The sequence below is a fragment of the Guyanagaster necrorhizus genome (assembly GCF_019112545.1).
Source record: "Guyanagaster necrorhizus MCA 3950 unplaced genomic scaffold BT62scaffold_39, whole genome shotgun sequence".
NCBI lineage: Eukaryota > Fungi > Basidiomycota > Agaricomycetes > Agaricales > Physalacriaceae > Guyanagaster > Guyanagaster necrorhizus.
In genome coordinates this window covers 357163-368607 of record NW_025064918.1, presented here as the reverse complement: position 1 = coordinate 368607, position 11445 = coordinate 357163, and positions in this window count along the sequence as shown.

The following is an 11445-nucleotide window of genomic DNA, read 5'->3' as shown; positions in this document are numbered from 1 at the left end:
TGAGAAAAACAATACTTGATATACTATAAGCTATCAGCAGAATACACTCAAGTATATGATGACTGACACCTGAGAACCATTTCTGACCTCTACTTTAGCTATTCTATTTATCCAGTTTTACTACTCTAATCTGTATTTTTACTTATAATTAAACCTGTAGCTCAGGCTATCATGTTCTAAATTATATTCACTGATTATTTTTCAGATATGTGTTAGACTCAGTCAACACATGACTCTGAACACATGATAAACTAATGCTGTGTTGAATTCACACAATCATATCAGAGTCCACTTATGTGTATATTGAGTAGTGTTAGATTAAGGCTATGCAAGTTAGGCTTGAGAAAAGAAGAGTGGTATGAATAAACTTTAGCTCAAAGCTGGTATACTACAGCAAGAGCTATGCTACTTATATATGTTTTCATGTTCAATAAATATAACTCCTACTTATTATATGTTCCTATGCTATAGTGCCATTGTGTCTGGTCATTGAGAGTGGGACAATAGAATATTGTTTGTTAATGAGGCATCTGTTGAACATTGAAAGATAATAACACAAACTGCCTATTGTGATTGAATGGTCATCTCATGCTCATCAATAAGCATTTGTGATAAGATAGATGCCCTGATAAGATAAGATCAAAAATGAGATAATAAGATAAAAGATAAGATAATAGAAAAAATCATAACAATATGATAGGATTGCTTAATGATGTTTTGTTTAATTGTTTCACTAACTCATCTTTTAAAGCTGATATTTTATACATTTTAATATGGTCTCACTTTCTGAGACTTTTCTCTCACTCTTCCTACAGTAATACTGATTGTTAGATATAAAAATAGTACAATATAAACATGTTTACTTATCTATTTGATATTCTTTCTTTTTTTGGTATGATGCATTATTTCATTAACATGCTTGCTGTATGTTCAGGCATGTAATTTTGCAAATTATAACAATATATTGACTGTATCACAGTCTACTATGCACACAATAAAGAATATGGCTAGAGCACAGTGAAATGGGACTTGTATGACAGCTGACTTGAGTGACAATTGGTAGAGGGTATGGTCTAGCAGTAAGATGATATCAGAGGAGGTCATACTGTGCATGAGGTCTCAGCACTTGACATAAATTGTGCTAATACAAGTACAGAAAGACTCACTAAAAATAAAGAGCATATGATCAAAATATGATCAAAGCTTTGTGTGTGACTTCATATCATATTGCTCAATGACACATAGGTATTAATGGACTGTGAGACATGTTCTAGAATAGAGCATTGGTGCACAATGAGATAAACCCAAATATTGGAATTATTGGCTGAGAAATGAGAAGAATTGGTGAAAGTAATGACCAGAAATAATCTCAAGAGTCTAGAATGACTCCTGTGCATGGACCAATTGCCCTGGAGAGATAAAAAAGTGAAGAGACCAGTGGCTAGACCACTAACAGAGCTAACCAGTGTCAGATTGCATAGAAACATGAGACAGTTCTGATCTGGAGCAGAATATACATGTGAGACTCTAACATGCATATGAATGATATGTGAGAGACTCCAGAATGGAGTTTTGTGCATTGAAACTACTATATTTGGTGTCTCTTAGTAAATACAGTAGCAGACTATTTAAGTACTGTATTGTAAAAGTAATAAACAAGTTTCTGACCCCTTACAGTTGCAGTGTATTAGGCACAAAGGCCTTGCACTCCAGCTCTGAGTTTGTGTTTGTAACTTTAGGCCAGAGTATAAACCCACTGTTGATATTATTAAGAGAGATCTGAGAAATGAGTGAGACACAAAAGCTTGCAAGAGACTCTAGTCTGATTTAATAAGAGGTTTTGGATTGTGCTCTAGCCTAAGAATAAGAGAGCAGTGTCTAAAGAGCACTATCTTGAGCTTTTGAGATGTTTGTGATATGAGGCACTACAGGTGACAGAGGTTCAAACCCTTTGAGTCTGTCAGATAGTGTTTATTGTGTTTTGTATCTCTGGATTGCATAGATTTGAATCCTGTAGGTCTACAATCAGTTTAGAAATGTGTGTGCAGAGATTTAAACTCTTTGGCACTTGTGGATGTATTTGTAAAGTGTTTCTGCTTAGAGCATAAAGCTTTGAGTCATGTATTATGTTTGTTAGAGATTTTGAGTTAATCTGAGCAGTGCTTGGGATCTTTTTGAGAGTTTTGTGGGATTGTTTTGACATATTGTATTGAGCTACAGTATTCTTTGTCTTGAGGCTCAGCAATATTTGTTATCATCTCTTGTTTTTATAAATGAAAAGCTTGAGACTTAGAGAGATCTGAGACTGTTATGCACATGCTATTGCTATTTGCACACAGTGAATCATTGAAGAGACAATTGTACTTGCCACAGAACTACTCTTATCATATTATAATCCCCCCAATAAACTAAAAAGTATTGTGTGAGTGTTAGTGTGGATGTGATCAGTGAATAGCACTCTGCTGTATCAGTTTTCACTTTGTGCACATGCAAAACCTCTTCACTGCCATTCAAATTCTCTGCAGATGAGTTCATCAAAGATTTCTATCATTGATACTCAGAAAAATTGGGACTCTTATCTAAGATTGCCTTCTGAACACCCCATTTCAAGCTTTGAGTCTACTTGACAATCCTCTTGGTCCCACCAGATTCCACCACCTCCACTCTATCACTTCAAGTTTCATTTCTAACACTTCCATTCCAACTCAAAGGCAAAATAATTACATTTTTTTTGGGCTCCACCCAGGCTCAGCCATTTGCTACACCAACTTACAAAAACTACATATATAAAATAAATTGTTTAGGAGGAAGGATTAATGCCTGAAGAACTCACTCCACCCTCTTCTCTGCTGAAGTCCATCCTCTTTCCCATCCCTCTCAACTCTGCTATGTCCTCATCCAAATGCTTTTTCATCACCTCTCTCAATCCCTCTATTGCTGACTCTCTCACACTCTGAAACTCCACATGAGCTGCTCAAGCCTTCAAGTCAGATAACACAAGGTCCATCAGAAACCCCATGTCTAATGTATAGTCATTTAGCAACTCCTTCACAGTACCACAGATATCTGTCATCTCTTCTGCTAACTTATCCATCTGAACTATTATCTCTTTTGTGAGTTTGTCCATTCAGCTTCTTAACTTTTTTATATTGCCATTTATTTTTCAGAAAGCAGTGGCAATCTTCACATTCTCCACAACTCTGCCAGTGCTGCTTCCCTGGTTAAATGAGCACACTGCTTTTTTAATCTTACAGCACACACAAGTCTGACCACATTCAGCAGTGATCCAGATATAGCAGAGAGTATCATTGTGCCAACACCTGATGCAATGCTCTGAAAGGATAATCAGCCATCTAGTTCTCAGATAACAAACCACTTACATTTACCAACAACTTTCTCTTCACCTTCTGCCAGTGCTGCCACATTCAAACTTGTTCTTTTTCTGGAACCAGCTTCAGTCATGCTCTCAGTGTCACTGTCAGCCACAAAATTAGCTGACTTCATCTTTGTTTCTGATCCCCATCAACTGCTCTGATGGCTCTTCATTTGCCTTCCTGAATGTTCTCCCTCAACTGCTCAAGATGGATTCATGATGCATCTGACATTTCACTTTCTTCACCCTCATATTCCACCTCAATTGGAGGAGCCTTCACCAAACATGCCTCAGGCTCAGCTAGACACAACCCTATTTCAGTCAGCAACCTTCTGCAAAGATAGTCCACATTCTCCATCAGAGTCTGCATAAGCTTGTCTTCTCCTCTCTTTCCTACTGCCTTGCTCTCCAGTTGCACCTGCTTCTCTGCCTCTGCAGCCTCTCATTCTCTCTCCTTTTTCTCAGCCTTCACCAACCTCTGTGCATCCTCCTCTGCTCTCAACCTTTCCTGCTCCTTCCACTCCTCCACTGCCCTCCTTAATACCTCTATTTTTTCTGTGTAGACCATGTGCTCTGTTCTCACCCTCTCTTTCTGCTTTCTCTTCACTCTCTCTGCCTTCTACACTTCATGCTTCTTCACCACCTTAGCATGCTCCTCCTCTGCTGCAAGATGATCCAATCAGAACTCCTCCCTTTCTCCTTCAGAACAGTCTGGTGTTGGAGTCTGCATGAAGGGCTCAGGAGTCACCAATAAATGATACACTATGATGGTTGATATTTTGATAAGAAAGAAAAAAGACAACTAAGCAAGAGATGATGGTGATAACAGATCAAGTTGCAGGATTCCCATAGTCACCAACAATTCTCCATGTGCCCCTACTGAGCATCAGGATCTACACTCTTGAGAGCAAGAACACTAAAGGGAGAATACTGTTATGTGTATGCTGCTAGTCTCTGTTCACTTTGACCAATCTAGAATTCAACTGCCAAGTTCCACTAGCCTCTGGCCATTCTCTACTACTACTAATTTCATTTTACCTTTATTATTTCACATCCATATTTCACATTGTAGTATCTAGACTCTGAATATAATAGCAAATAGTTGACACCAGAGTCCAACAGACTCTGACTCAGAATTAGCTACTGCTAGTATATAAACCACATATAATTGTTATAGATATTCAGTTTGAATATCAACTTGGATAGCTATCTGCTCCTAGCACCACCCACTTTGTCTTCTTTTTTCTCATCTGATGGATTCTGCTCCAAAGGACAACTTCTTTCTCATCTCTCTGCCAGACTTCATTCCATCAATTCAAGTTCTTAGGCTTCAACTCAAGGATAATGTTGCCAATAGCTTTGTTGACACTCATGCTGATGAACTAGAAGTTGTTTTACTAGACTCCCTGCAGGCAGAAAACACAAAATCTATATCAGTAAGTGAAACCAAGGCACAGAATCTGAAGACTGGTCCAAGCAAGTCTAGTTGTATATCTTCATATGGTGACTAATCTCCAAAGGAGTATAAAAAGAGGTAGAGTATATACACAAACTTTTCTATAATGGAATGTTATATATAGATCTGGATACTGGATAGTGCAACCTATATGCAGCATGAAATTTTAATGTTGAAGTCCTATATGTGATTCTGATGGGATCTAAGAAAATTGTTAGTGTCATCTAGTTACTCTTCAAGATCTTTTGTTAGTTTTAGAAAGTGTGAGGATGATATGCAAAGGCAGCAGATCCCTTTTGTGTTTTTGGGAATGAAGCAAGACAAGTCAATATTTCATGAATTAATAAGTTTTCTGATGTTGTATGCAAGCCTCCAGATAGGGTGCAAGGTTGTCAAGATGCTATGATGCTTTCAGTTGAAGAGTATTGATCTATATGCAGTCTGTGTAATTAGTTCTATTGGAGGAGTGTCACACTGGTGTACAGTTTAGTATGAGTGTCAAATAGTCTTGATATAGCTTCCCTCTCTTTCTAATGTTCCTCTTCATTGTATAGTATATTACTTATACTACTCTTTTACTAATACTAAGTATGCTATATTTAAACAGCATTTGTAACTGCAGTACTGAGCTTAGCAAGCATAGTGAACTTTTTATTACACAAAGCCTTCAAGGCTGTGAGGCTTTTAGTAAACATAGCATATTTAAAAGTTTATATAGCCAATAGTATGCTAGTCCTTCTAATATTCCTTACAAATATCTAACCAAACACATGGTTAGTCCTCTGCAGCCTATTATTCTTCCATATATGCTATGTGTATACTAATAATGATGTATGTCTTATATGATCAGGTATTGTAGTGCCTGGCCATGCCTGTAATGCATAGCTTTTGAGGAGAAAGTTTGCATATAGTGAAACATTCATGTGCAAAGTAAAAACTTTGCCAGAAATGTGAAAAGTTTGAAAATAATGTAAAAATGTCACCAGCAATGCAAAGAGTTTGTAAAAAATGCAAAGACATCACAAACAATGCATATACTTTGCAGATAACACAAATATTTTGCATATAAAAAGTTTGCATGTCTGAAACAGTTTGCATACTGTGAAAAGTTCACAAAATAAAAACTTCATAATGAAAATACTTGCATTAGACTTTCAGTGATTGGTTTAAGAGTCTAGAGACTTATTAGCAAATTATAAGTTCAAGTCATTCAAAGCTATTCTAAGTGATCTGAGAAGCCTAGAATGTCAATCCTGAATGGATTTGGAATTGTTTGAATAGAATTTGAGAGAAGGATTTGTGAGTGTTAATATAGGCTTTATGAAAGAAGTGGAATATTGCTTGACTCATTATGGATTCACAAATTTTATGAGTATATAGAGTCTGGAGGCTCATCAACACACTCTACTGGCCTTTATGCATGCACCCAAATCCAATCAATTGGCACATTCTCAACAAATAGCTTTGAAATTTGAAATGATGCCTAACTTTCATCTGAATGTTAGTTGTGGAATTTCCATTAGACAAATACCCACACAATCTAATGAATCCATTACTTACACTAACACTAGTGTTGACTATGATGGTATCCTCAGTCAGCTATCCATGCAAGTATACCACCTCTGAGGAACAATGTCAAGCTCACACTGAAAGTAGTGTTAGATCTTATAAAAGATGTGTAATCCCTGTTTATAGAGCTGCTGTATATATGCTTAATTCAAGTCAAAATTAAATAGAAGACTAGTATCAATCAAGGGAGATGCTACCAGTATGGGTCCTCCTTAAGACCAAAGATAGGGTGCTTTAAAAGGAAATAGTGGTGGATGTTGATAAGTGTATTCAAGTAATAGTCACATTGCTTTTGATGCAATGCTTTTTTGTGCTCAGAGCCCATTTTTTTTGGACTTTCTTGTTTTCCTGCTTTTCTGCTTTTCTACTTATGTGTAATTGATAGAATATATAATATATTGACTTTTATCTAGTGTATTGTGTGTAAAAAGACAAACACATTATTTCATAGAAAAACAGACAGGATTGGTGGAAATATGTGATACAACTCTATTCAGTGAGAGATGGTGAGCCAGTGATTGATCTAGGCACTTGAGGCACTGAAATAAGTAGATGTTAAATAAATAATAGATTTAGACTATTAATATTTATAGATGGGAATTTTTAGAAAGGATTGAGAGAGAGCTTGGGATAGACTTTATCACAAGCCATGCAGTATGAGTGTGATAATGAGCAAGGTATTTGCTAATTGAAGAGTCACATGACTGGCTAATGAAAGTGATATAACACACCATTGCATGATAGGACACAGACTTTAATATATTTTGATTGATAGTTTGGATCTATCATTTAAATATTAAATCATATAGAGCCTTTGGAATGCCCTAAGTGCCAGAAAGGTTTTGACTCAGATTTGTGCATATTTTGACAGTGCCATGAGTCTGAATAGGCCTCACTCTCTCAGATATTAATAAATGAAAAGTAAGTATCAGGGTGCTCACATTATGGCATTTGAATCTGATTATTCAACATATATAGAAACATTGCTTTAACTCACAATTATGCACCAGGAATGTTTGGCACTCAGATACTAACAGATTCTAATATTATGCTGGCCAGCTGATGATGATTACTCTCCAATAAGACCATATGAGTGCTTTTATATTTCTTAATCATCAAGTCAGAGATGATAAATTCATTTAAGATCTGATATACTTACTCTGCTCTATTCTTCTACTTTGCTGAGAGTCTCAGAGATCTCTTTCATGTTCATGTGCTGACCAATAGATAGTGCAGTGGAACTGATATCTTACCTTTGCTTTCTCAGAGCTATACTGATGCCAATCAAAGCATACTACTAGGCACTAAGAAAACTATGAGTCTGAGTCATAGGCAGAGATATCAGATTTTGGGTGAACCATAGCCTCTAAAATAAGAGAAGCCAGTGTGTGCAATATATTATCATTTGACTGTGGAAGTTCTGATTAAAAAGTGCAATTGGTGACACTGAAAAGATATAGTCATAATATTGTTGTGCCTATGTTAATTTACTCAAGCAAGCATAATATTGTCTCTCAGCCTGAGATACAGTGCTGATTCACCTGTCATTGATGAATGTTCCAAGGAACAAGAGATAGAGATCAAAATAAACAAGACTGACTTTAAAACAAACCTCTATTCAACTCTTTGGACACCAGAGGTGGAGAGGAGAATACACTTACATCATTAAGCCTTTTTATGAGCCTTCAGTCTGTGAAAAACTCCCCAGTTTTCAAAGCAAAGCAAAGATGGAAGTCTTGCAATATAAATAAAAATACTGAAAAATCAGACATATAGCTGCTTACAATCCTGTATGTTTTGAGAAGTGCAATTGGAGACTCAAAGTGTGTTAGACCCAAGTTGCACATGATAAGTTGACATTACTTCACATTTGAGTGTTCCATCAAAGTCCACTAATATGAATATTGATCATTGTGCAATCAAGATCTTAGGATTGGCTTGAGAGTGTAATGATGAGAAAATAAACTTTAGCTCAAAGCTGGAGTTTCTCAGCAAGAGCAAGCTGTCTTATATACTATACAGGTCTGAGTTAATTATACTACTGCCTATTGTACATTATTGAGTTCTTTGTGCTCTTTGTCCTTAGGCATCATTACTATATACAAAAGATTTATTGTGCATCATTGAGCAGCATTGTCACATTGAAAGACAATGACTGAATGGGCTTGTTGTGCTGACTAAGCCTGTCTCATGGTCTTAAGTGCTTGGTTTAATGCTCTGACTAAGTATAAATAGGGGTTAAAAAAGAAAAATTGTAATATTATCTCTTTTTTAAGACTATTGTTCTGATGGCTTAATTTAGAGATAATTCATAGTCATGTATGGCATCATTCATGTTCATCTGTTTCTCATTAACCCACTGGTTAGATTCAGGACTGTAGCTCTTCCAACTGACCAGATAGTCTACAGTTGTAGTTGTTCTGCTGCTATGCACTTTGACTTTTTGTAGTTTGTGGTTTAATACTTGCTTGACTTCATAGTGTTCTTCATCATTGATCAAGTCCAGTGGTGGTGGTGGTTGTTCTTGATTTGGAAATACAGATGCAATATAGAGTGTCAACAATGATTTATTGAAGACATCATGTATATGCTAGTGGTTAAGGAGGTGAAGGTGATATGCTGAGGCTCCTACCTTTGCTAATATTGGGAAGAAGCCTATGCATTTATTGTTAAGTTTTTATTTCAGTCATAGAAGGTGAAGGTTGCTCATGTTAAGCCAGACTTTGTCATTAGTGGAGTATATGTGGGCCAGACATCAGTGCACATCATAATGTCTCTTCATTATTGTTGTGGCCTTTTCCAGTGCTGCATGTGTTTTGTCATAAATTTTTGCCATCATTTTGGCAAAATTAGAGGATGCTAGAGTGGTTGTGTGAGAGTGTTTTATCTCTGCTACATGGGAGTGTTGACTGTAGTTGACAAAGAAGAGTGTTTCACTGGTTGCTGAGTGGACATGATTGTTATATTGAAAGGCTGTGAGGGTCAGCCACTTAACCCAATCATCTTGTCAGTAGTTAATGAAGAGGCAGAGATATTTCTCCACTTCTTGATTAGCTCCCTCTGTCTGTCTATTGGTCTGGAGATGATATGCAGTTGAAGCATTACAGCAGATATTCAGGAGTTTATATAGATCATCCAAAAACCTAGAGACAAATTGTGGTCTCTGATCTGAAATGACTATTTGTGGCATTCCATACTTGGCATAGATCTCATCTTGCAGAATCTTAGCCATTCTTCTGAGGTTAGTTCTGTGGAGCATGCAATCAGGATGATCACTTTGGATAATCAATCAACTATGATGATAATAGCATCATAGCCATTACAATCTGGTAGTCTAGTTACCATATCTACTGAAATATGGGTCCAGGGCATTGATGGGATTTTGTTAGAATACAGCAGGGCTGGTCAGACCTGTGTTGTTGCTTTTCCCCTTTGACAGACTTTGTATCCCTTGATATAGCATTCAATGTCTTGTCCCATCTTTGGCCATTAGTATTTGTGCAATACCAGTTTCTTAGTTTTGGTGATTCCTGAGTGTCTCCAGGTTGTGTGATTATGGCACATGATGATGATTTTGCTACACAGTGTTTAGTCTCTTGGTATGTAGATCCATCTGTCATATCAGATCATTCCTCCTTTCTTTGTCATTCCTTGTTTGTGATTTAGGAATGGGGCCATATGTTGATCCCATTTGCTGGTGTCTCTAGTCACACTCTTGATCCACTCATGAATCTCCTCCTCTGTGAGCATTATCATGGTATAGAAATGTTCCAGTTATAATAATGTTACCCCTTTATTGTCTTGTCTGCTCTGGTCATGATTGGCCCTTCTGCTCAACAAGTTGGTCTTCTTGTTCATGGTCTCTGCCTTGTGATACAATGTATATGAGTATTGGCTCAGCTCCATGATCCAACAGGCTTGCTGGCAGTTGAGCTTCTGTGGTTGCCAGAAATATCAGAGATTTTGATGGTCTGTCCAGACCTTAAACATTTAGGCTGTTCTGATGAGGTAATGCCACCATTCTTCCAGGGTGAGCATTATAGCCAACAGTTCCTTATTATAAATCTCATAATTTCATTCTGTGATGGTTAGAGCCTTAGAAAGAAAGGCTACTGGTCACCATTTCCCACTTTGCTCCTGTGAGAGTACTGCTCTGATTGCTCCTTCACTTGAGTCAGCCTCAATGCAGAATTTTCCCTTCTGATCAGAGATCACTGGCACCATGTCTTTGGCAAGTCATCACTTAAGTTCATTGAATGCCAACTGTTGCAACAGTTCTCAGGTCTAAGGAGTATTGTTGGCTAACTGTGTCATGGGGCATATGATCCAGCTGTAATCCTGAATGAATTGCCAGTAGAAGTTGGTGAAGCCTAAGAAGGACTGAAGTTCCTTCTTTTTGATCAGCTTTGGTCACTTAGTTACTCCAGCAACTTTGACAGGGTCTATGCAGATGCTCTCTTTGCTAATGATCATCCTGAGGTATTCTATCTCCAACACCTCAAACTCACATTTCTCTGCTTTGAGAAACAACTTGTGTTTTCTCATAAATGTCAGCATCTGCTATATCAGCTTCTGGTGTTCCTCCTTTGTTTTTGACATAATTAGGATATTGTCAAGGTAGATGGTAACCTTTCCAGTGGTGATGAGGTCTTTGAATATGTTGTTCATCATCCATTGGAAAGTTGCAGGTGAATTAGTGAGCTCAAAGAACATGATGGTTGGTTTGAACAGTCTCTGGTTTATCCAGAAGGCAGCCTTCCACTCATTGCCTTCTTTGATATGGACATTATTATATTCCCATCATACATCCAACTTAGTATAATATTTGGCCTCCTATAGTTTATCCATCAGTTCTGAGATTAGGGGAAGCAGATAGCAGTTTTTGATCATCATCTTGTTCAGCTTTTGGTAATCTTATACTGGTTGGAGTTTGCCATTGATATGCAGGCTACATGTTCAGCCCTATAATTTGCAAATTCTGCATAACACACTAGAATATGCTAGTAACTGAGAATCATTAGCCAGTAGAGGACTATGGCTGAGGCTC